The sequence below is a fragment of the Capra hircus genome (genome assembly GCF_001704415.2).
Source record: "Capra hircus breed San Clemente chromosome X unlocalized genomic scaffold, ASM170441v1, whole genome shotgun sequence".
Classification (NCBI taxonomy): Eukaryota; Metazoa; Chordata; class Mammalia; order Artiodactyla; family Bovidae; genus Capra; species Capra hircus.
The window spans coordinates 44736754-44762970 of NW_017189516.1; the positions used below are offsets into that span (position 1 = coordinate 44736754).

A 26217-nucleotide genomic window follows, 5' to 3' on the forward strand; every position below is an offset into this window, starting at 1 on the left:
TGACAAAGTGGAAAGCAGGAAGTTGACCTCACGTTTTCTGACTTCCATTCTCTGCTCTTCACACATCACCACAAAGCTATCTAAAGATGCCTTTTTGCTCTAAATTTCCATTATCCTTTGACTAAAATATGGCTTTTAAATTTCAATTCATAATCTCTCTCCAGCTAACTAAATATGAACGTTTCTACATCTTCACTTCCCAAAAGTCAATATGTTTTTCCATTTTAAAATGAGAAAAAAGATTGGAGATTTTTAAAAGTATAAGAATCAATCATAATTTTAGCATCTTTTATAGATGTAAAGGGCTTTGCCTGCTTTAAAAAAAATCGAGGCAATTCTTCAGAGGAGCGTAGGGATTCTTAATAAAGTTGCAGTCTAAACATGGACCAATATGCTATCACAAAACAACATGAGTTATAGGGTCCATGAGCTTGTTTTGTTCCTCAGTCTAAATTGTGGTAGGTGATAAATAACACATTCTTAAAAAGGTTAAAGTAATGAAGAGCAAATAAGTAGGTGTTTTTTTTTAATAAATCATGTTTAAAAACTACAGTAGACAATATTCCCCTACTTTTGGCATTTTAACTGTGAAATGAGAATCTAAATGTTGAAAATTAGATTATGAGAAGTGAAAGTAAGATTTTGGTAAAATTCTGGCACTGCCACTTCTCTGTATAAGTATCAATTACACAATTAATCATTTCAAATTATGTTGAGGGGTAATCTAAAAAAAATTCTAAATATTATCTCAGAAATTAGAGAAGCAGACTGGTCTTTAAAATACTAGATTTATCTCTATCTCCAAGAGATATCCACACTTCTGGGCTGATCACAGCATCATTTGCAATAGTCCAGATATGGAAACAACTCAAGTGTCCATCAACACTTGATGAATGGATAATGAAAATGTGGTACATGTATGGAATATTATTTATTCTATAAAAGAAGGAAATTCTGTCATTTGCAACAACACATGAAAGTGGAAGACATTATGATTAGTGAAATTAGCCAGACAGAGAAAAATACTGAATTGTCTCACTCGTATGTGGAATCTAGAAAGTGAACTCATAAAAGTAGAAAGTAGGATGATGGTGGCCAGGGGCTGGTGGTGCAAAGGGTGGGAGGGAATTGGGGCTATTGGTCAAAGGGTACATACTTTCAGTTAAGCAGGATGAATATGTTCTGGAGATCTAATGTACTATATAGTGACTATAGTTAAAAATATAGTATTGCATACTTGAAATTTGCTAAGAGAATAGATCTTAAGTTTTCTTAACAAACACAAATGGTAACTATATGAGTTGATGGATATGTTAATTACCTTGATGGTGGTGATCATTTCACAGTGTATACATACATCAAAACATCGTGTTGTAACTTTAAACATATATAATTTTTAGTTGTCAAATATGCTTCATTAAAGCTGCTGCTGCTGCTAAGTCGCTTCAGTCGTGTCTGACTCTGTGCGACCCCATAGATGGCAGCCCACCAGGCTCCCCTGTCCCTAGGATTCTCCAGGCAAGAACACTGGAGTGGGTTCATTAAAGCTAGGGAAAATATTATAGTTCTCCTAAAATAACTACAAACTTGGAAAACCAAAATTATTTCACTAGTCATACAGAACACACACACATATGTACAACTGCCTCTGTTTTCAAATCCTATTAAAAGTACAGGGGAAAGAGAACATACAAATACATCTATATTAGTGCTAGAAAGTTGAGGAAGGTATCAGAGGATCAGAGCAGTAAGGAAAGACATAAAGCAAGTCAAACTGACAGAAAATCTAAACACTATTAAAGAAATTGTAAACTTATCAGGACAAAAGTGAGGAACATGCAAGAAAACGTCAGTTTTCTCAGAAGCCTGAAATAATCCCCAAACTAGAGCCATGGAGGCTTGGAAAAGGAAGAGGCAATAAGTAAACAGCTGATTAAAGGAATAGAAGGGAGCTGGACTGATCCCCTAACCACAGAACCATGACTGTGGCATTTGCTACAGACTCTAAAGTATTCTCACCTGGAAAATACTATGGACAGAGGAACCTGGTGTGCTGCAGTCCAGAGGGTAGCAAGGAGTCAGACGTGACTGAGTGAGAACACACTAAAGAATTTAGAACAACTCTGCATATAACACTAGAGTTTTGACAACTACCCTCAGAATGTCCCTTGTGGTAAGAGAAGGAGGACACTGCCATGAGTCGTATACGGCCATTATGAGGAAACAGAAGACTCTGCATCCAAGAAACAAGCTCCCCATACACCCTAAATGAAAGGGCATGCAGCCATATAGCCCCTGCTTCCCTCAGTGAGTGCTGGATTGAGAATCCCTATCGTTAAAACATTTACCCATTACCAAGGATATGGAGATTCTCTCCTTGGATGCAGAAACTAAGCTTGAACTAACCAATAAGTATCAATCAAGGGTAATTATGTATAAATATGGACAGAACACCAAGAACCCTCATACGTTAGAGGAAAATCAACAAAATGAAAGAAAACTACCAAACTCAACAACCAGAAAAATTAACTTCACAAGAAACAGTGTCAGCACAGAAAAAAGAAATGTAAGTTTTCAGTGTGGTTTAAAACCATTTAGAAATAACAGGCTTCTATAAAAAAGGAACTTCCCTGGGTGAAATCTGAAAACAGTCCTGGTACAGGGAGGGCAAGGAGAGATCAAAAAAAAAAAAATGCAGGCACCCCAGACTGGTAGGTGTCAGGGTTAAGCAACGAGGGAATTACCCAGGAGGGTTGTCTGGGCACCATGAAATGACTAGATCTCCATTCCCATTAAGTCTATATAGAGACCTTAATAGGTTCAGTCATGTATGCTGTCCGGCCTCAACACACCTGACTCTCTCAAGGCTGTGTCCTTGAAATGGCTTGGGCAAAAAGACCAGAGGATGGAGCATATATTGCAAGGACAGAGGAGGAGCTTCGGACAGCCTGGGTCAAGCAGCAATCATGCCCTCTCCAGGTCTGCTTCTAATAAGAAGCAACTGAGACCTTGAAAATGTTAAATATTATGGCCACTTTTCAAAAAGTTCAATGGGTGGGCTGAGGTCATAATAAAAAAGCAGGAAAATCAAACCAGGAGTTCTCCTGGAGTACTATGCAGAAAAATAAACCTGAAGAGTATGAGGAAAACTAAAAGGCTTAGAAGGGTAGGTAGATTCAGTGGTTCCATTGCACTATTAACAGGGGTTCCAGAGAGAGAAAACAGAATGGAGTTGAGAGAATCATCCAAAAAATAAGAGAAATTTTTCACTGAGCTGAGGAAACATGACTCTTTAGTTGGTAAAATCCACCAAGTGTCCTGTGGTAATGGAGGACATCAGCATAGACAAGTACTGGTAGAACTTCTGAACAACAGTAACAGCTTTCTGAGAGGTAAACCAAGTTGGACTCACATGTACTTCCTGTCCATACCAGGGGAGGCTAAAAGAAAAAAAAAAGGAGGAAAAAAAGTGTCTAAGTGCTATGAATATGTTGCTCATGGAAATGTAAATTGATCCAAACTTTTTATCAAGCAACTTGGCAATAACTATGGAAATTAAGAAAGCACATACACTTTGACTGTGCAGCTACATTTCTAGGAATCTACCCTACAGGTAAATTTGCACAGGTACAAAATGATATCCACAGATGCATACTGACTGTGCTACCTACAGTGAACCCCAACCCACCTTGGCAACTTGTCTCCTCCATCTAATCACCACGCCTATTCCTCTCCCTCCTTAACTCTCTCAATTTCCTCAGAGGTCCAACAGGCTGACTGTAATACTATTTCTTCCCCCTCCTAACCACCCCAGGATCTTACTTTTCTAAACAATTTTATATTTCTGTACATCTACAAGCAAGGTTTGGGCTTCCTAGGTGGCGCTAGTAGTAAAGAGCCCGCCTGCCAATGCAGGAGATATAAGAGATACAGGTTCGATCCTTGGGTTGGGAAGATCCCCTGGAGAAGGTAATGGCAACCACTCCAGTATTCTTGCCTGGAGAATCCCATGGACAGAGGAGCCTGGTGGGCCACAGTCCATAGGGTCATACATAGTTGGACACAGCTGAAGTGAATGAGCATGCATGCACAAGCAAGGTAATGATATATACTGGGAAAGTATTTTTATGCCCAAATACTTCTCATTTCAATATAACCAGTGTATGGGGTGTGGAGAGTTTGGGGGAGAATGGATATATGCATATGTATGGCTGAGTCCCTTTGCTGTTTAACTGAAATTATCACAACATTGTTAATCAGCTATGCTACTGCTGCTGCTAAGTTGCTTCAGTCATGTCCAACTCTGTGCGACCCCATAGATGGCAGCCCACCAGGCTCCCCCCTCCCTGGGATTCTCCAGGCAAGAATACTGGAGTGGGATACCATTTCCTTCTCCAATGCATGAAAGTGAAAAGTGAAAGTGAAGTTGCTCAGTCATGTCCGACTCTCAGCAACCCCATAGACTGCAGCCTACCAGGCTCCTCCGTCCATGGGATTTTCCAGGCAAGAGTACCGGAGTGGGTTGCCATTGCCTTCTCTGGTTAATCAGCTATACCCCAATACAAATAAAAAGGTGTAAAAAAAAATAAAAGATAATCGGTGCTATTGGAGAATGCCAAATGGGAAGATTCCAGAAGCCAAGTTTTTCTCATTTTGAAGAAAGGTGTCTTTTTTTCTCTCTCTAAATTTCTTTCTTAAATAATGTCACACATAAGATGTGTCACAATTCTCCCTAGAAGTGTAAAATATAGCTAGAAGTAGTCCATTCAAAGGGAGAAAAGAGCACAACATGAGAAAAGAGACAAGAGACTTTGAAAATTAAGTCTACAAACTACAGGTTGCCTGGAAAGAGTAGGAGGGTCTCCTCTTTGAGCTCAGCATGAGTCTGTTTAAAGCTAATTCAAAACCCTTCCAAATGAGCTTATTAGATTCTAATTTGGTGGCTCAGAACCTAATAAGAATTCAGATCAAACTGTTCTTCTTTCTCAAAGAGAAAGCATTGTCAAAGAGCCAAAATTGGAGTGGGTGTTGGGGGAACTGAGTTATACAGCTTTCACATTATGATTCACCTCACCACCAGTGAACCCTCCTCCATCTCAGTAGCATCTGTCAGACATTTTTATTCAAATTCCTTTCCACTAAGGGCAATCAGAAGCTGAAGAGATGCTCCTTCAGAAGTGACCTCCACAAAAATCAAAGTCAATAATATGGCCAGCTGACACAGAGGATGTCAAGAAGTGCAAACTAACGATGACAAAGAAAAAGGCAAAACTGTGAGACAGGAAAAAAAAAAAAAACAATCACAGGCCAGGATGAAAAATTAGGGCAATTATCTGGATAAGTCCACCTCAAAACGTGCTACCTGATGATTGACATAAATGTGTGTTCTTCTCTGGTCTCCATTTTCACAATAGATGGAACAGTGGAACTGCAATAATAGCTTTCTATTTAAGTTTAAAGGGAATGTGCCTTCTTTGCTCCTGCTTTACACTTTATATCTGTTGTGAAGGAATGCTTTATAAATATAATGCTAACTAAAAGCTTGGCTTAGAATGAAAATAATATTCATCTGGATTATCCAGATATCAGTTCCAATTCTTCACTTCAGTTAGACTTCTAGAATTGGGTTAACTGGAGTGACTGATTCAGAAGCAACTTAGAGATCACTATAAATGAGCTAGTACCGGTACTGATTTACCATTTCATCTGAATTTCGAGTAAACACACATACACAGGCAATCACAAGCACACAAACTCACACCCTCACCACAGAAACACACAAACACACAGTCCCCTGTTTAACAGAACTTTGGGAAAGGTTATTCATATTTAGCAATGTTTAAAATTCTTTCCAAGATAACTACGATGTTGGCAAATTATAATCCTACTTAACAAAAATGAGGAAGGAGAAGGAAACCACTATTTGTTGAGCACCTAATTTGCACCATGTTTTACAGTGCACATTACTTTCTTCATTTCATTAAATCTTTATATAACCCTTGTCAGGAAGGCATTATGAGATGAGAATCCTGAGGAGGCTTAGAAAGGTCTGGTATACCTTGCCCAAAGACAAACAGCTAAGAAAAGGCAGGCCCAAGAGACCAAACTAAATTTCATCTTGTTCTGAAATCAGACCCACTGACACTCCACAAATTTAGACTTTATTTACCATGAGGCTGGTACATAGGAGTGAGTCACTTAGTGAGTAAGGAAACCTGACAGGGCAGTCCCAGAAAGGAAGCTCTTCCTTTGTCAAATATTGTATTTTCTCTCTTCATTCTCCATAACAGGCCCATTTAGACATTTCCACCACCAAGTTTAAGGTTTGAGTGCAGAAAGAGACCTAAGAAAGCACCTTGGCCAATGCCTGCCTGTGTCCTTCCCTACATTAGTCAGCTATTTGCTGATGCAGCTGTAACCCCAATATCTATCCCTCCATTCCCAGTTATAGGTCACAGCAGACAGAAATTCAGACAATGGCAAGGGACATGAAGTCAACAAGACATAATTAAGATGAACACCCATCAAAATAGTTCAGATCTACCAGCCATGATCTGGTTTTTTATTCACTAGTATTTTATCCAGGAGAAGGCAATGGCAACCCACTCCGGTACTCTTGCCTGGAAAATCCCACGGACGGAGGAGCCTGATAGGCTTCAGTCCATGGGGTTGCGAAGAGTCGGACACGACTGAGCGACTTCACTTTCCCTTTTCACGTTCATGCATTGGAGAAGGAAATGGCAACCCACTCCAGTATTCTTGCCTGGAGAATCCCAGGGATGGCAGAGCCTGGTAGGCTGTCGTCTATGGGGTCGCACAGAGTCGGACATGACTGAAGTGACTTAGCAGCAGCAGTATTTTATCCAGAGAAGAAAACTAACAGTGCTCTAAGTACACCCACAAACTTAATTACAAACACCAACAATAAATTTTAATCAAAATTGCAGATATATAATAAAATACTCCGAGGAAGTTTATAATGCCATTTTGCCATTATCCCTTATATGCAAGAATGAAAAAAGGCAAATTTCACTTTCTCCCACTAATTTTTAAATTAACAGGTAATACCTCTGTCCTGAGTTCTGATTTCAATTCTCTGTACTTGATCCAAATATCATATTTAAACTAGAAAAGGAAACAGCCCTGCTCTAACTCTTGCGGTTAACTAACTAGCTTCACAAACAAGTGGGGAATTGTCCTTTTTGTCAAATACTGTATAAACTCTTTTAGCTATAATTCATAAAACAATGCACCAAGATTGGCATTATGGTACATTAAATGCAGACTCAGCTTTGTAGTCCTGTTTTCATTGTCAAGTGAGAAATTTTGAAGATAAATGAACCCTGGGAATTTCAAGATCTAGAATGTGATACCAGCTGGTGCATGGAGGAAATAAATTCTATCAGGCTCCCTGACATCTCCTGCTGCTGCCTGGAGCTGGGAAGTCTGCAAGGTTGTAAGAGGACCCAGTTTGTCCTTGTCTCTCTCACAGTGTAAGTGGCGGGGGTAGGGGTGGAGGAATGATCTCTTTAACTCTGTTTAAAGAAAGAAAAAATATATAAGCTGAAGGATACTTTATAGCAAAGCTAATACACTGGATTTTAGAGACTGAGGTGGAATTTTGACGATTGATTCTAGCTATTATAATTTAATAGATAGGAAGGCTGACATCCTATGATGGCTGGTTTCTAAAAACAGAGATGAATTTTTAAAATCAGACTTGTATTTTTAACCCTCTGGATCTCGGTTGACAAAAGTCACAGTTCAACAAGATGTAAAATCAGTATTTCAGAAGTTTGAATGAGCTTCTATGAACTACTGTTCTATGAAACATTGTAATTCATTTTACATATTTTCAGTAGTGTCTCCAAAGTTCATTTGTGTGAGAAACATGTAATAACTACCTACTCTGTAGTGAATTCTGTGCTAAATGCTGGAAGTTTATAGTTTTAAATAAGATAAACTCTCTCCTTCAAGGGCCTTCAATTTCTATAACATAATGGTGAAAACTAAACCACAAATATCCATCTGCCCTTTTACAAAATCATCTGGTGACAACAGGAAAATATGTAATGATTATACTAGTCCCTGAACTTCAAGAATGGTGTGAGATAGAGCTACTATTTGATCAAGGATGGAAATGAGTAAGATTTTTCAGTCTGGAAGGACAATGTCAGGGAGAGGTTATAATTAAAAGGTGCAAAGCTGGGAATTATATGCATAATTTCAATTTAATCATGGTCATCCCCCTTAAAGATCTGGTCCATTTTCGTGCCCTCAACCATAACCTCTCTCTTGGCAACTCTGAGGTAACCTCATTCTCTGTCCTACGCTGAAAAGTTCATCTATTACTTTTTGTTTGTTTTAATGTATTTATTTTAACTGGAGGATAATTACTTTACAATGTTGTGATGGTTTTTGCCATACATCAACATGAATCAGCCATGGGTATTCATGTGTCCCCCCATCCTGAACCCCCCCTCCCATCTATCTCCCTCCCCACCCCACCCCTTTGGGTTGTCCCAGAGCACTGGCTTTGGGTGCTCTGCATCAGCCTTGCATGGGTCATCTGTTTTACATATGGTAATGTACATGTTTCAGTGCCCTTCTCCCAAATCATCCCACCCTCATCTTCTCCCACTGAGTCTGAAAGTCTGAAAGTTCTTTATAACTGTGTCTCCTTTGCTTTCCTGCATGTAGGATCGTTGTTACTGTCTTCCTAAATTCCATAATATATGTGTTAATATAAAGTATTTGTCATTCTCTTTCTGACTTACTTCACTCTCTATAATAGGCTCCTCGTTAGAACTGATTCAAATGTGTTCTTTTTATAGCTGAGTAATACTCCATTGTATATATGTACCACAACTTCCTTATCTATTCATCTGCCAATGGACACCTAGGTTGCTTCCATGTCCTAGCTATTGTAAAGAGTGCTGCAATGAACATTGGAGTACATGTGTCTCTTTCAATTCTGGTTTCCTTGGGGTATATGCCAAGCAGTGGGATTGCTGGGTTGTATGGCAGTTCTATTCCCAGCTGTTTAAGGAAATCTCCACACTGTTCTCCATAGAGGCTGTACCAGTTTGCATTCCCACCAACAGTGTAAGAGGGTTCCCTTTTCTCTACACCCTCTTCAGCATTTATTGTTTGTAGACTTTGATGATGGCCATTCTGACCAGTGTGATGTGATACCTCACTGTAGTTTTGACTTTCATTTCTCTAATAATGGGTGATGTTGAGCATCCTTTTCATGTATTTATTAGGCATCTGTATGTCTTCTTTGGAGAAATGTCTGTTTAGGTCTTTTGCCCACTTTTGTATTGGGTTGTTTGGTTTTTCTGGTATTGAGTTGCATGAGGTGCTTGTATATTTTTCAGATTATAAGGTTTTTTAAAAAATCAGCACCTCAGTCTTAGAACCAGCCTCCTCTCTTGCTTTCTCCATTTTTGTTATTAAGGCCGTTGTTAAATTCACTCACATGCAAAAATTTGATATCGTCTTTGATTCCATCTCCTACTTGCACAATTAAATATATCACTAAGCTCTCTCAGGTGTCCTCCAAACTGCCTTAATTTTTCCTTTCCCCCCCCACCACTCCAGTTCAGGTACATACAACATCATAGTTACACTGTGCTAACAACATAGTTACTACCTCATAATCTCCTTCTTGGTTCCTGGGCCTTCAGTGTCACAACTCTCCAAGCAGTCTGCACACCAAATTGGCCTCAACAAATACTTGCTAAATAAATATATGCCAAGTTAATTTCCTAAACCATCATTTCTCATCTTCTTCTCCAGACCATCTTTGACAATGTATTCACTAATTTCAAACAAATAAACTGGAACTCCTTAGTCAAACATTGAAGATCTTCTTTAAACATACGACCTAGATACTTTTCATGACTCTTCCTTCCTGACTCCTGAACATGGACTTACATCTTCAGTGAAACTCATCCCTTCACTGCTGCTAAGTTGCGTCAGTCGTGTCCGACCCTGTGCGACCCCATAGACAGCAGCCCACCAGGCTACCCCATCCCTGGGATTCTCCAGGCAAGAACACTGGAGTGGATTGCCATTTCCCTCTCCAGTGCATGAAAGTGAAACGTGAAAGCGAAGTCGCTCAGTCGTGTCCTACTCTCAGTGACCCCATGGACTGCAGCCCACCAGGCTCCTCTGTCCATGGGATTTCCCAGGCAAGAGTACTGGAGTGGGGTGCCATTGCCTTCTCCTATCTACCCCCAAATACCCATCACTTTTCAGGGTCTTCTTGAATCTTTTCCATCTTTTAAGATGCAATAATTCTCATCTGAAGTTTACTATATAGCCCCTTTTATTGTTAGAAATCTATAATATCACCTTCTAAATTCCAGTGTAACCTATTAGGTTGAAGCATATGAAATTGTCACTTTTTAATATTTTACCCAAAACAATTGCAGTTTCAATATAGTAACTGGTGTATCTTTCTGCTCCAGAGTTCCTAGGATATGCCATCCATAATGGATATTCAGATCTATTTGATCCAGTTTTCTTTACCATCCTCATTTATAAGCTAGGTGAAGAAGTGGGTAGATAAGAATTTACTAGTACAGAGCTGGCAGTTTCTTTCCAGCTGATGTTCCTTCAAGACTCATCTTCACTTTGACTTAGCAGTCACATTAGCATGTCTACACTAAAAAGACGGGAGAAGGCAATGGCACCCACTCCAGTACTCTTGCCTGGCAAATCCCATGGGTGGAGGAGCCTGTTAGGCTACAGTCCATGGGGTTGCTAGGAGTCGGACACAACTGAGCGACTTCACTTCCACTTTTCACTTTCATGCATTGGAGAAGGAAATGGCAACCCACTCCAGTGCTGTTGCCTGGAGAATCCCAGGGACGGGCCTGGTGGGCTGCCGTTTCTGGGGTCGCACAGAGTCGGACACGACTGAAGCAACTTAGCAGTAGCAACAGCAGCAGCAACTGAAAAGACCATTTCCAGCTTCACTTAGGATAGCCTCGCCCATGGAGATAGGATGCTTCAGTCATATTGCTCTGGTAAAATTAATAGGTTCTGTGTTGATTTCCTATTGGCTGGCTGCTATACAATAGAAACTTATTTCCCGGCTGTTCTCGAGGCTAGAAGTCCAAAAATGACATGTCAGCAGGGCCATGCTTTCTCTGAGACTTTGGCTAGAATTCTTTCCTGGATCTTCCTTGCTTCTGGAAGTCTCTATCAAGCCTTGGCGACCCTTGACTTGTAGCAGCAGCACTTCAGTCTCCGTCTTCACTGTCACGTAGCATCTCCACTTGTGTGTCATGTCTGTCGTCTCTTCTCCTCCTCTTATAAGGACACCAGTCATATCAGATTAAGGACTCATCCTACTTTAATGTGACCTCATTTTCACTAATTACATCTGCAGTGATTCAATTTCAAAATAAGATCACATTCTGAGGTGCTGGGAGTTAAGGATTCAGTGTATCTTTTTGTATATTTTGGAGGGAGAAACAGGTCAACCTATAGGAGGTTCATTCTTCAAAGCTGTAGTTTATCTGAAATGTATACTTTTATAGGACTTGCCTTTAAATAACTGAAAATTTAAAAATTATATAAATTGAAGTACACATTTAAAGTCAGCAAGCATGCTGGCAGTATGCAGTAGCCTTCTGAACTATTATAAGTTTATTCCAGTCCATAATCTTATGCATAGAATGGGTTACAATGTCCTGATGTAACTTCCACAGTGAGGACTGCAACCCAGGCTTAAGAGGCTCCAGACTCTCATTTACTACCTGGCATGACCGTTTTTGCAACCTCTTTTCTGAATTCATGAGTTTTTACTCTCCTGTGACTGTTATTATCCGTCCTCTACAAATAAATGGAGAAAGACATCATTTTACCTTTAACCTTCCTGTTCACTTCTGTTTCTATTTAATTCCCCTGGTATTTCCAAGCACGTTCTAACTGAACTCTCTACTATCTGTCTGCATGGATCTCACTCTGGGGCCCTCTTGTCTGCTGTCTGCCTGTCATTCATCTATCCTATTCTCCTTTAGCACCTTAGCCAGTGCACTAGACTGTTTCTACAATCCCTTTATACTATATACCGAAAAGAATGTTATCCAATGGAGAGAAAATTGTTGATACTTATAAAGAGAAGACTGCTGTCACACAAACTCAACCCAGAAAATTAGTCTACTGAAATAGAAACTATACAGGCACAAATATATTAACCACAGCATTAGATATCATAATCATTTTTAGTCAATCATTTAAATAAAATTACATATAGTAGGGGAACAGATATCTGTTGCTTATTTTAATTTTATATACATTTTAAATATATAATCATTGCGGATATAATTAGTTAAGATGAAGTCATACTAGAGTAGGGTGTGCCCTTAATCTAATATGATATGTATTTTATATTATAACAATCCAATAGAATGTTAAGTAGCTATTAAAAATAATTATGAAGTTGTTTAACAACAGTGAACATATGTATATAATATTAATAAAAATCTATCATGAAAATGTTTCTCTGATTTTAGTATAGCTATTCTCTAAGAAGAGAATAGTGATACTAATTGATTCTAGAAGTGGTAGAAACATGTTTAAACGTGTGGTGAATTTTAAAGCTAGCTAATAGAAGAACATAAATAGCATATGCAATTATCAAACAACTAGAGATAAAAACCAAAACAAAGGAATTTCAATAAGTAAAACAAAAGGCTAGAAATTAAAAGAGAAGTCATGATTAAGAGAAAACATGAAATAAATCAGATGGCAAGAATGCATCCTACATATCCAGAATAACAGTAAACGTAAAAGTGGTTAAATAACTATGTTGAAAGAGTCTCAGGGGAAAAACAAAAACAAAATAAATTCTAGACAATTATTTACAACAGACATTCTTTTTCTTATTTCACTGAAGTACCCTTGGACTGCAAGGAGATCCAACGAGTCCATTCTAAAAGAGATCAGTCCTGGGTGTTCATTGGAAGGACTGATGCTAAAGCTGAAACTCTAATACTTTGGCCACCTCATGCAAAGAGTTGACTCATTGGAAAAGACCCTGATGCTGGGAGGGATTGGGAGCAGGAGGAGAAGGGGATGATAGAGGATGAGATGGCTGGATGGCATCACAACTCGATGGATATGAGTTTGAGTAAATTCTGGGAGTTGGTGATGGACAGGGAGGCCTGGCGTGCTGCGATTCATGGGGTTGCAAAGAGTCAGACACAACTGAGTGACTGAACTGAACAGTTGATTTACAATGCATTAATTTCTGCTGTACAGCAAAGTGACTCACTTATACATATATTCTTTTCCATTCCAGTCTATCACAGGATATTGAAGACAGTTTCCTGTGCTATGCAATAGGACCTTGTTGTTTATCCATCCTATATTTAATAGTTGACATCTTCTAATTCCAAATTCCTAATCCTCCCTTCTGCCCTCCTTCTCCCCCCTTGGCAATCAAGGTGTCTTCTCTGTGAGCCTGTTTCTATTTTATAGATATGTTCCTTTGAGTCATATTTTAGATTCCACATATAAGTGATATCATATGTTATCTGTTTACTTCTTACTTCACTTAGGATGATACTCTCTGTGTCTATATGTGATATTGCAAATGGCATTATTTCATTCTTCTGAATGGCTGAATAGTATCCCATTTTATATGTGAACCACATCTTCTTTATGCATTCATTTGTCAGTGGACATTTAGGTTGTTTCCATGTCTTGACTATTGTAACTGGTACCACTATGAACATAAGGGTGCATGTATCTTTTTGAATTATAGTTTTGTCTGGATACATGGATAGGAGTGGGATTGCTTGATCATATGGTAATTCTAGTTTTCATTTTCTGAGGAACCTCCACACTGTTTTCCATAATGGCTGCACTAATTTATAGTCTCACCAAAAGTGTAAGAGTTCTCTTTTCTCCATATTCTCTCCAACATTTATTATTTATATACTTTTTAATGATGGTCATTCTGACCAATGTGAGGTGGTACCTCATTGTAGTTGTGATTTGCATTTCTCTAATATTTAGTGATGATGAGCATCTTTTCATGTGCTTATCAGCCATTTGTATGTCATCTCTGAGAAATGTCTATTTAGGTCTTCTGCTCATTTTTTGATGGGGTTGTTTGCTTTTCGTCATTGAGTTGTATAAGCTGTTTCTATATTTTAGAAATTAGGACCTTGTTGATTGCATCATTTGGAAATATTTTCTCCCAATCTGTAGGTTATCTTTTCATTTTGCTTATGGTTTCCTTTGCTGTGGAGAAGCTTGTAAGTTTGATTAGGTCCCATATGTTTATCTTTGCTTTTATTTTTATCGCTTGGGGAGACTGACCTAAGAAAACATTGGGAATGACAGGGAATGTTTTGCCCATGTTCTCTTCTGGGAGTTTTATGATATCATGTCTTATGTTTAAGCCATTTTGAGCTTATTTTTGTGTATGGTAAGAGGGTATGTTCTAACTTCACTGATTCACATATGGTTGTCCAACTTTCCCAGCACCACTTGCTGAAGAGATTATCTCAAAAGGTATTCTTAAAATGAAAAAGAATGCTTTAAAATACAAGGATGTAAAATGATATCCAAGCTAGATGAAAAGTGGAGTAGATTTCAAGGTGAACATTAAACTGCACAAAAACTTTATATTCCTTTTTATATTGGCTAATGATATAATACAACATGGAGATACAATTATCACAAACTTTTTTTGCATGTAACAAAATGGCTTCAAAATATTTAAATGGTAACTACTTACAAAATGAATAAACAATAAAAGGATAAATTTTGAGTCATGAATTGCAGTGGAACACTGTAATCACTTTTTGAAGAAGTTCAGTTTATAAATTAAGTCAGAAGAGTAAGATGACTGACAACTGAATGCCATATACTAAATATCTTGTATACCATCTTTTTTTATTTTTATTTTTATTTTTTTACCATCTTTTTTAAAATATAAATTTATTTATTTTAATTGGAGGTTAATTACTCTACAGTATTGTATTGGTTTTGCCATACATCAACATGAATCCACCAAAGGTGTACACATGTTCCCCATCCTGAACCCCTCTCCCTCCTCCCTCCCTGTACCATCCCTCTGGGTCATCTCAGTGTGCCGGCCCCAAGCATCCAGTATCATGCATCGAACCTGGACTGGCAATTCGTTTCATATATGATATACATGTTTCAATGCCATTCTCCCAAATCATTCCACCCTTGCCCTCTCCCACAGAGTCCAAAAGACTGTTCTATACATCTGTGTCTCTTTTGCTGTCTCGCATACAGGGTTATCGTTACCATCTTTCTAAATTCCATATATATGTGTTAGTATACTGTATTGGTATTTTGCTTTCTGGCTTGCTTCACTCTGTATAATAGGCTCCAGTTTCATCCACCTCATTAGAACTGATTCAAATGTATTCTTTTTAATGGCTGAGTAATACTCCATTGTGTATATGTACCACTGCTTTCTTATCCATTTGTCTGCCGATGGACATATAGGTTGCTTCCATGTCCTGGCTATTATAAACAGTGCTGTGATGAACATTGGGGTACACGTGTCTCTTTCAGTTCTGGTTTCCTCAGTGTGTATGCCCAGAAGTGGGATTGCTGGGTCATAAGGCAGTTCTATTTCCAGTTTTTTAAGGAATCTCCACACTGTTCTCCATAGTGGCTGTACTAGTCTGCATTCCCACCAACAGTATAAGAGGGTTCCCTTTTCTCACACTCTCTCCAGCATTTATTGCTTGTAGACTTTTGGATAGTAGCTATTCTGACTGGTGTGAAATGGTACCTCATTGTGGTTTTGATTTGCATTTCTCTGATAATGAGTGATGTTGAGCATCTTTTCACGTGTTTGTTAGCCATGTGTATGTCTTCTTTGGAGAAATGTCTGTTTAGTTCTTTGGCCCATTTTTTGATTGGGTCATTTATTTTTCTGGAATTGAGCTGCAGGAGTTGCTTGTATATTTTTGAGATTAGTTGTTTGTCAGTTGCTTCATTTGCTCTTATTTTCTCCCATTCTGAAGGCTGTCTTTTCACCTTGCTTATAGTTTCCTTTATTGTGCAGAAGCTTTTAAGTTTAATTAGGTCCCATTTGTTTATTTTTGCTTTTATTTCCAATATTCTGGGAGGTGGGTCATAGAGGATCCTGCTGTGATATATGTCAGAGAGTGTTTTGCCTATGTTCCTCTCTAGGAGTTTTATAGTTTCTGGTCTTATGTTTAGATCTTTAATCCATTTTGAGTCTATTTTTGTGTATGGTGTTAGAAAGTGTTCTAGTTTCATTCTTTTACAAGTGGTTGACCAGTTTTCCCTAACCCTAAGTCCAAACCCTGAGAACACCAGAGAACTCCTGACTCCAGGGAACATTAATTGACAGGAGCTCATCAAACACCTCCATACCTACACTGAAACCAAGCACTACTCAAGGGCCGGCAAGTTCCAGAGCAAGACATACCATGCAAATTCTCCAGCAACACAGAAACACAGCCCTGAGCTCCAATATACAGGCTGCCCAAAGTTACTCCAAAACCATTGACATCTCATAACTCATTACTGGACACTTCATTGCACTCCAGAGAGAAGAAATCCAGCTCCACCCACCAGAACACTGACACAAGCTTCCCTAACCAAGAAACCTTGACAGGCCACCTGTATACCATCTTTTTAAATATCCATAAAAATATTTACAAATGACCATGTTAAGCCATATGAAAATTTTCAAAAAAAAATTAAAGAGAACATTTGAATCAAATTCTCTGAAAAGAGTGGAAAGAAAACAATTTTAACTGTGAAAACTTTGAGTAGCCTTCTATGAATTCCAACAAATGGTGGATTCATGTCAATGTATGGCAAAACCAATACAGTATTGTAAAGTAAAATAAAGTAAAAATAAAAATTAAAAAAAATAAAGAAGAAGCAATTTTACTACATGCTACTTTACTAGAAGTTAAATGGAAAAAAAATCTTCAGCTGCATTGAAAAACTGTATTTTAAAATCCTCTAGAAATGACTGATAATCAGAGTGCTACATCTCAAAACATTGCATTGTGATACTCAAAGAAAAATTTATTGCATTAAAAGTGTTTATTAGAAAAACATAGGCTTCCCTGTGGCTCAGTGGTAAAGAATCTGCCTGCCAACTCAGGAGACCATGAGTTCAATCCCTGATCCAGGAGGATCCTACGTGTCATGGAGTAGCTAAGCCCTTGTGCCACAACTACTGAGCCTGTGCTCTAGAGCCCACGAACTGCAACTACTGAGCCCACACGCACTAGAGCCCGTGCTCCCCAACAAGAGGAGTCACTGCAATGAGACGCCCAAGCACTGCAACTAGAGAGCAGCCCCCGCTTCCCACAACTAGAGAAGAGCCCAGGTAGCAATGAAGACCCAGCACAGCCAAAAATAAATAAAAATTGCATTAAGAAAAGAAAACCAAAACCTTACTTGTAGTTGACCTGAATAGCACTGCCAAATAGCTTGACCTGACTTTTGTAGGACACTCCATGATACAACAGCAGAATAAACATTTTTGTCAAATATACATGGAACATTCACCAAGATAAGCTAGGTTGTAAAACAGATCTTAACAAATTTCAAAAGACTGAAATAATACAAAATATATTCTCTGAAAATAATGTGCTGTGCAGAGTTGCTCAGTTGTGTCCGACTCTTTGTGATCCCATGGACTGTAGCCCTCCAGGCTCCTCTGGCCATGGGGATTCTCCAGGCAAGAATACTGGAGTGGGTTGCCATGCCCTCCTCCAGGGGAGCTTCCCGACCCCAGGATCAAACCCAGGTATCCTGCATTGCAGGCAGGTTCTTTACCATTTGAGGTACCACAGGATTAAACAATTTTATAGAAAGAAAGCAGACGCTTCTTATTAATTTCTAAAAAAAAAAAAAAAGCAAAAACAAAATAAGCAAAACAATTAAATCCATGACAATTATGGACTTTTTAAAATAGTTATATATTCCAATGACACAACAGAAGAGCAAACTGAAACACAATTCTGGAACCTGAAAAGCAAATGAACAAGTGGTTACCTATGTAATAGAATTGAGAAAGCTGAATCCTATGTAAGCAATAGAGAACACCAAGGAATAACTTGATTTATACCACAGATCCTCCAAAATGCTTCAAAATGTGTTGTTTCAGCTATTTCTGAAATAGAGTGATGAAGTAGCTAAGACAAGAAGATAAAATCAACATCTGGTGAGGGAGAAAAAAAAAATCTCCCTTCTCATTTCATGCAGCCAAGTAAGCTTCCTTTCCTATCCAGAAGACAGGAGTTTATTCTTTGGAGGGGAAAAAAATACAGGTTCTGTAGACTGCAGGATACTATGCAGAGTTAAGAGAAGGACACTGAAAGTGTGGTATGTTGTGGAAGTCTGCATGCTGAATGTTAGGACTTCTTTCTTCCTCTCTTGGCTCTCACAATATTGCAACCAGGATTATATACCACTACCACCCCTCCATCCCTACCCAGCAGGGAAGTGGAAGAGTATTTTTCCAGGAACTCTGACCACTGAGGAAAAATATACTCAATACAGTAATAATGTGGAGTTTCTCTACAGAAAGGTCTAGCCAGAAGCTATACTCAACAAGTCTCAGCTATCTGCAAAGAAATACCCCAGTGAGCATTTTAGTGTTTACTGTTATGCCCTAGACATTAGAAGACCTCTAAATCTCTCTCTCTCTCTCTCTCTCTCTCTCTCTCTCTCTCTCTCTCTCTCTCTCTCTCTCTCTCTCTCACACACACACACACACACACACACATGGGGGTGGGGGGGAAGCAAAGAAAAAGTTGGAATGGGTAGATTATACAAGAGAAAGAAAGCTTAAAGAAAAACTATTGTTATCTTCCTCATAACAAAATGAGATGTTGCTTCTAGGAAAGAAGAGAAGGATGCTACAGAAGAAACATTTCAAGAATTAAAAAGAGCTCTTGGAAACAAAAGTTAAATGATAGCTGGACACTTCCAAGAGGTCTAACACCCCAATAAGAGAGCTCCAGAAAGAGAGAAGACAAAATGGAGAGGAAGAAATCATCAAAATCATTATCCAAAAATACTTTCCACAACTGAAAGACCTGAGTTTCCAGATTGAAAGGATCCACCAATAGATATTAGATCCTCTTCATGTCACATCATCAGGAAATTTCAGAACACTGAGTAAAGAGAGGATCCTCAAAGATTTCAGAGAGAGAGGAAAAACATAGGTTCTCATAAAATATCAGAATGACATCAGACTTCTCAGCGGCATCACTGGAAATTAGAAGACAAGGAGGCATTTCATTTTAAGATTCTGAAGAAAAAATGATCTCCAACCAACATCTGTATAGCCAGCTAATTTATTATTGTAAAGATAATTTCTGAAAAGTCACCTTCTCTGAACTCTTCTCTCTAGGGAAGTCATTAAGAGAGGTGCTCTACCATAATGAGGTAGTAAAGCAAGAGGACAAGAAGACATGGGATCCAGAAAACAGGAGCCAAATCCAGAGAGGAGAAAGGAGTACTCAGGAGGCCAGTCAAGTAAGATACTGAGATGACAATAGGAATAGCTTAGAGCCCAGCTCGGTAAGGCAAGAACTGTTCTGAAGGCTACCACAGTGATCTCCTCCAGAAGAGGACAATGAATGAACACTTGACAAACATGAATATAATGAGAGGAATTTTGAGTTGATTTAGGGATAAGAATATAGAAAATGAAGCAAATGTAGAAAGATAATTAATAGCTCCAAGGCAAATGAAAAAGTTTCCTAGAAAGGAAAGTCAAACTGAGTAATCAACTGTGAATAACATTTCCTTGGTTCTCAACACTGGACAGACATTACCCACTCCAGTACTCTTGCCTGGAGAATCCCATGGACAGAGAAGCCTGGTAGGCTACAGTCCATGGGGTGGCAAAGAGTCGGACACGACTGAGCAACTTCACTTTCACTTTCACTAAGGAGCTTTTAAAACTTCAGATACCCAAACCACATCTGGACCAATTAAATCAATAATAGGCATCAGTATTTATGGTTTAAGCTCCCCAAGTGATTTAAATGGGCAGCCAATATGAAAACCACTGATTTAGTAATAATAATGTATGCGAAATATGCATGTAAGCAAAACAACAAAAAATCAGGAGCCTGGGAATATGGTTAGAAAATGGGGGGGAGGGGTGATAAAGATGAGGAGTAGGTGGACAGAAAATTAATTTTTCCTTATATACAAAGGGAAGCCAGGTGATAATGGTTGAAATTGAGACATCAAGAAGTAGCCACAAGCACATATTATATAGAGATATGGAGATAATATCAAATGAATCTTCTAAAACACTTGAGAGTAAGAAATACGAGCAGGGGGACTCTGTGTTTCTTATAACATGCCATATAGAACTGCTTGATTCTTTAAACTATGTGCATGTGTGACTTTGACAAAAATGAAAAACAAGTTTTAAAAATAAAAGCTAAAATAATAATGTAGAAAATAACCACAAAAAGAAAAAAGAACAAGTCTAGTTTTTTCAAAAAGCTAATTAAGTAACAAAAACATAGCTAAGAAAAAGATAACACACACACATACACACTTGGATTCTGAAATGAAAACGTAACTAGAGATAAAGGTAATACTAAATAAAATTGTAAAAAAAAATATGTATCACTTTGTACTTAATAAACTTGAAAGCAAGATGACCTGAATGATTTTCTAAACTATGTAAGTTAGTTACCGAAATAGGCTTGAGGTAAAAAACATCAAGACACTGATAATCATGAAAGAAAGTTAAAAACCTACCATGACAAAGTCACCAGGCAGAGCAGGTTTCACAAAGGAAATATTCCTGTACTTTGTATAAATAGTTCCAGATCATAGGAAAATAAGAAAATCTTCTCAAATTATAATGTAAGCTTAATTTAACCTCATTACTATATCAGACCAATGGTGACAGTAACGTGGAAACATACATTACCATATGTAAAATAGATAGCCAGTGGGAATTTGCTGTATGACTCAGGGAACTCAAACCAGGGCTCAGTAACAACCTAGAAGGGTAGGGTGGGGAGGGAGGTGAGAGGGATGTTCAAGTGAGAGGGGACATAGGTAATCTATGGCTGATTCATGTTGATGTTTGGTAGAAACCAACATAATTCTGTAAAGCAATTATCCTTCAATTAAAAATAAATAAAAAACATAAGACCGCTATAAGTATCGATAAAAATTCTAAGTAAATATTTGCAAATTGAGTCTGTGATTAAAGTAATATATTATCATCAAGTAATAAAAACAGAAACAATTTCTATCCTTTTGACCCATCAGATTAGCAAAATATTAAAAGATTTATTATAGTCAGTGTTGGCAGTGGTATGTGGAAATGGTACTCTCTTGCACTACTGCTGGGAGCATAAACTTTATAGCATTTTAAATGAGAAGTTGACAGTTTCAATCTAATCTAAACTTTATTAAGCAGAAGATAGATTTCACCCAACAATTCCACTTCTAAATATCTATTCTAGAAAAGAACAAATACATATATTCAAGGATACTTACTTCAATATTATTTATAAGAATAGAAAATCAGAAACAATCTAAATGTCCATCAATAGAGGAGTGGTTAACTTTCTTATGCTCCATATATATTTTGAAATACTATGTAGCAGTTTTAAAAATGAGACAGATTTCAAAGGAAAAATATGTCAAAACCATAATAAGTGAGGAAAATGTGTTGCCCCATTGGTATAGCTTAAAATTTTATTTGTGTTTATATGTGTATATATGTATATTAAATTATTGAAAGAATTAATTGGATGCATATTAAGCCTTTAAGAATGGTTAAGTGAAGTGAAGTGAAAGTCACTCAGTCTTGTCCAACTCTTTACGACGCCATGGATTATACAGTCCGTGGAATTCTCCAGGCCAGAATACTGGACTGGGTAGCCTTTCCCTTCTCCAGGGGATCTTCCCAACCCAGGGATTGAATCCAGGTCTCCCACATTGCAGGCAGATTCTTTACCAGCTAAGCCAAGAATGATTAAGGATGACCTAATAAGGATCATGAGATTTAAGAGAAGAAGAGTAAGTAAAGAGTGACTTCTATTTTTTACTCTATATATTTCTGCATTTGAATTTTTCCAATGAAAATATATTCATGTAACTGTGTGATTAAAATGTAAATATTGGGACTTCATGGTAGTCCAGTGGCTAGGACTCCATGCTTCCACTGCAGGGAGCACAGGTTCAATCCCTGGTTGGGAACTAGGATCCCACAGGCTGTGCATGGTGTGGCCAAACAAAAAATTTAATAAAATTTTAAAAAAAAAGGCAAAAAAATAAAGATCACATATTTATGTGGAAATATCCTGAAAAGAAAGAAGAAAAAAATTTTAATGTAACCAATTGTACATTTTGATTTAAGGTGGTATGATCCTGAGCATTTAAAAAAATATTCTAAGGTTTTTACCTGAAGCTGGGTTGTATGGCTGCTCCAACTCAATGAGACAGTTTAAAAATTACCAAACATGGCAAGAAGAGTTTGGAAACAAAAGTCTGAAGTGACTAACAAGCTAATCTCCCATTTCAAAATGTGTCACTATTTCACTACTTAGAAAAAAAGATAAATATGTCCTTGGAATATGTCAAATTTCAATTGAACTATTTCCTTACTCACAAATTTTGACAATCCAATGAGACACTTGCCTGATGTAAAAATGCTACTGGGTCCAAGCAAGCCTTCCCAGAGTAGATAAGAGGGATTCTTTTTGTTAACCAAACAAGCAACTTACTACATGATTAAAGAGAATATTCAATTGGTCCCAAACCGTTTCCCATTTCTCCTGATAGTAAACAAATCTTGTGACATACATAGAAATTTTAGAAATCAAATAACTGAGTGTGATATAAAATGTCTCACCTTTGAGGTAGCATTAAAGAGTAATCAGTTTGATAGAATCAAATCCTGATTTTACTAGCCTCAAAAATCCAACCTTCAGATACTAATTTAAGTATCTAAGATATAATTTCTGTCCTGTGGTCCTAAAAATAAGTAGTTAAATATGAAACTTTTGGGCACAGCTTTGTAATAGAGACATCTCTGTTTTTATCTTGTTTGCAACTTGGTGATATTATTTCCCTTAATTTTTCTATTTCCTTTAGAGGTAGGATAATCAGGCCATGATTTACTTTAATGAAATTCAGAGAACAGAATTTCCACATAAAACACTGCCAACATACCTCTACACACTTAAAACTTAAGGATCCTTGTTGCTTACCAGAAATATTACTTGGCTACTCCATGATAGCAAATTAGACAGCAAAAGCACTTAGAGCTTTACATTAATGCTTTGCACTTTGCAGACTCCAGGGGCCCGTCTGAAGTACTGTAGGACTACTATACATAAAATATGAAACAAACAAGGACCTACTATACAGCACAGGGAACTCTACTCCACACTCTGTAATGACCGATTATGGGAAAAGAATATTAAAAGGGTGAATATATGTGTATATACATAGCTAATTTACTTTGCTGCATGACAGAAAATAACCTAAGACTGTAAATCAACTATATTCCAATAAAAAAAAATTTTTTTAAATAAAGTACTGTGTGAAGGTAGGGCAGAAGACAATGAGTGGTGAGGTTACCTCCCTGCAGCCCTCCTCCTGTCACTTAAGTCACCTTTCCTCTCCTTAAGGCTTATCCACTCCCATGTTCCAAGATAAATCCTGACCTTAGTCTTCAGAAATTTAAGTCTATTGCAATGACTTAGGATCAAGTCACTCTACACCTCTAGCTTTGTTTGACAGGATGCCTAATTATAATTGGTAAGTTTTCAACCATTTTCACAAGGTAAGGTTTCTCTCAGTATCCTTGTTCTAGCAGCTAAGTACACGACTTGTTCTCTAGTTCCAGAATCCCTGAGAATCTAGAGGCTAAACAAGACAGATCTTGGTGTGGATCTCAGTTCCAGCACTTGAGAGCTCTCTTACTTTGGGCAAGTTTCTTAGTTTCTCCAAACCTCAGTTTAAAATGGCAGGATAACAATACTTAGCACGCAGAAAATGTAGCACAGTGTATGTCACAAAGTAGACGCTAGATAAATGTTAATCCCCACAACACACATCTTTTCTGCTGATTTTTCTTTGATAACTGAGAAGTTTATCAGAACCTCTGGAACTGGGAATTTGTCTTGCTGCTCTTTCAAATCTGTATGCCACGCCTAGGGCTAAGCCTCTGAAATAAGTCAGCAACGTCTTTTGCCTACTCAAATTTGCAACTTTGCTCAACATTGACGTCTATGGGACCTGTGCTTCTTGAGACACATGACTGATTTTCTTCTCTCCTGATGTTCTTTCAGAATTTTATACTGCATCCTGGCTCAACAACTCTGTACCACGGGAACTGAGATTTGTACCCTAGTGCCTGCCCTGAATTCTACTGAGAAGTGTCTCCAAAATCCTGCCGAGATGACTCCTGGGTCTACCCATGGAATGCCTTCTGAAACTCATATATCACAAGTGTTCCTCACTTTCAAAGCAGAAATAAAAAATAAAAAGTAGTGGATTGTCTTTGCCCCAGGTCCCTTCCCTGACTTTGAGAGAGCTATTTGGATGAGATGGAATTCTACCATCAAGCTGTTGAAAGACAGCCACTAAATTATTGCCTGATTCCTATTATATACCAGCATTATGCTAAAAATTCTATATTCATTATTGCAAATGCTCACAACAGTGTAAGGTAGCACTGCCCCCCACCCCTTACCAGATGGAAAAATTTAAGATCAAACAGTGTTCTCAAGTTGACAAACCAGCAAGGAACAGAGCTGGAAATGTAAACCCTTGTTTGTTTTACTTCAAGGTATCTATAAGGGCTCTTCAAAAATGGTAGATTCCTTTCTCACTCTATCACATTCCCCACCACTACACCATTACCTATAAATTAACCGACTACTTCAAAATGTTTTTTTTTAATGTTCAAGTTCCAAAGTAATTTACTCCTTGATCAACAAAAACCAGCCCACGAATCTATATACATATTCCTTTTGACTAAATGATAGTGACAGCTAGCACTTATCATTTATGTTTGCCACCATTCAGTGTATGTGTCTTAACTCATTTAGGCCTGTTACAAGGAGTAACACGTTGCTTGCGCATCATACTCTCTGATTACTCATCACACTTTCGTGTCTGGCTCTTTTTCACCTTAAAGATGGAAGACATAAAATTCTTCAAGTTACTGTAGAGGTCACACTTGTCTGAAAAGGGTATATTTCAGGATAAAGGTAGAATCTTTTTCCAAGAAAATAATCTCTCCTCCCATAACAATAAATACTGTTCTACTCCATTTGGGTAGCATTCTTTAGACTCTGGCAGGAATGTAGTATACCAAAATCAGGGTTTATCACCTAAAGGCTGCAGTAAAGTTATTTTTTTTAATTTATATAGTACATGTTCAACAATCCTATATATTATAATGTTCTGGTGAGAATAACAATAATCAATAAAGCATTTAATTTCTAAAAAATCAGGCTTGTTTTGCTTCTCTATTGAATGAGTCAGTGTCTGGCACATGTAAAGTAAAATGAAGAAAATGAGCTTATAAATCACAGTAATCTCCCAGATAATCACTACTCATTTAGTGAAGGGACAAAGTGCTCACTACATGAGGCATTCTTATAAAAGACACCAAGCTGCAATTAACGATCTATAGATCTCATTTGCTCTGAATTAGTAAGTGCTCTGATTCTAATAAATTCTCGATACCTAAGGACCTTATTCTGATTATTTTTATCTCATGTTTCTTGCCCACAGAGAAAGGAAAAGGAAAATGACTTCTCCTTAAATACCAGCTGAGTGCATTCTTTTTCCTCTATTTTTCATATATCTAACTGAGAAATGTATTCCAACCAAAATACTGTCAGAATACATTTCATTTTTTAAAAAGATTACAATATTATTTCTTCCAATTCTTGTAAATAAAACATTTAGCTACTTCGGGAATACCACGATAATGTTCAAAATATACTTAGCTAATGAAGAAAAAGTGCTGGAGAAGACTCGAGAGTCCCTTGGAAAGCAAGGAGATCAAACCAATTATGAAGGAAATCAACTAAATATTCATTGGAAGGACTGATGCTGAAGCTGAAGCTCCAATACTTTGGCCACCTGATGGGAAGAGCCAACTCATTGGAAAAGACCTTGATGCTGGGAAAGATCGAAGGCAAAAGG

The 26217-nt window shown here is 37.8% G+C and overlaps 1 long non-coding RNA gene across 1 annotated transcript in view; it reads left to right on the forward strand.

The window, feature by feature from the left end:
* Nucleotides 1-25443, forward strand: part of LOC102178808 — a 39228-nt gene extending 13785 nt beyond the window's left edge. Inside the window, exon 3 of the long non-coding RNA XR_001917589.1 lies at nt 24348-25443. This is a non-coding gene — a long non-coding RNA (uncharacterized LOC102178808). The remainder of the gene's footprint in view (nt 1-24347) is intronic.
* Nucleotides 25444-26217: the final 774 nt, after the last annotated feature.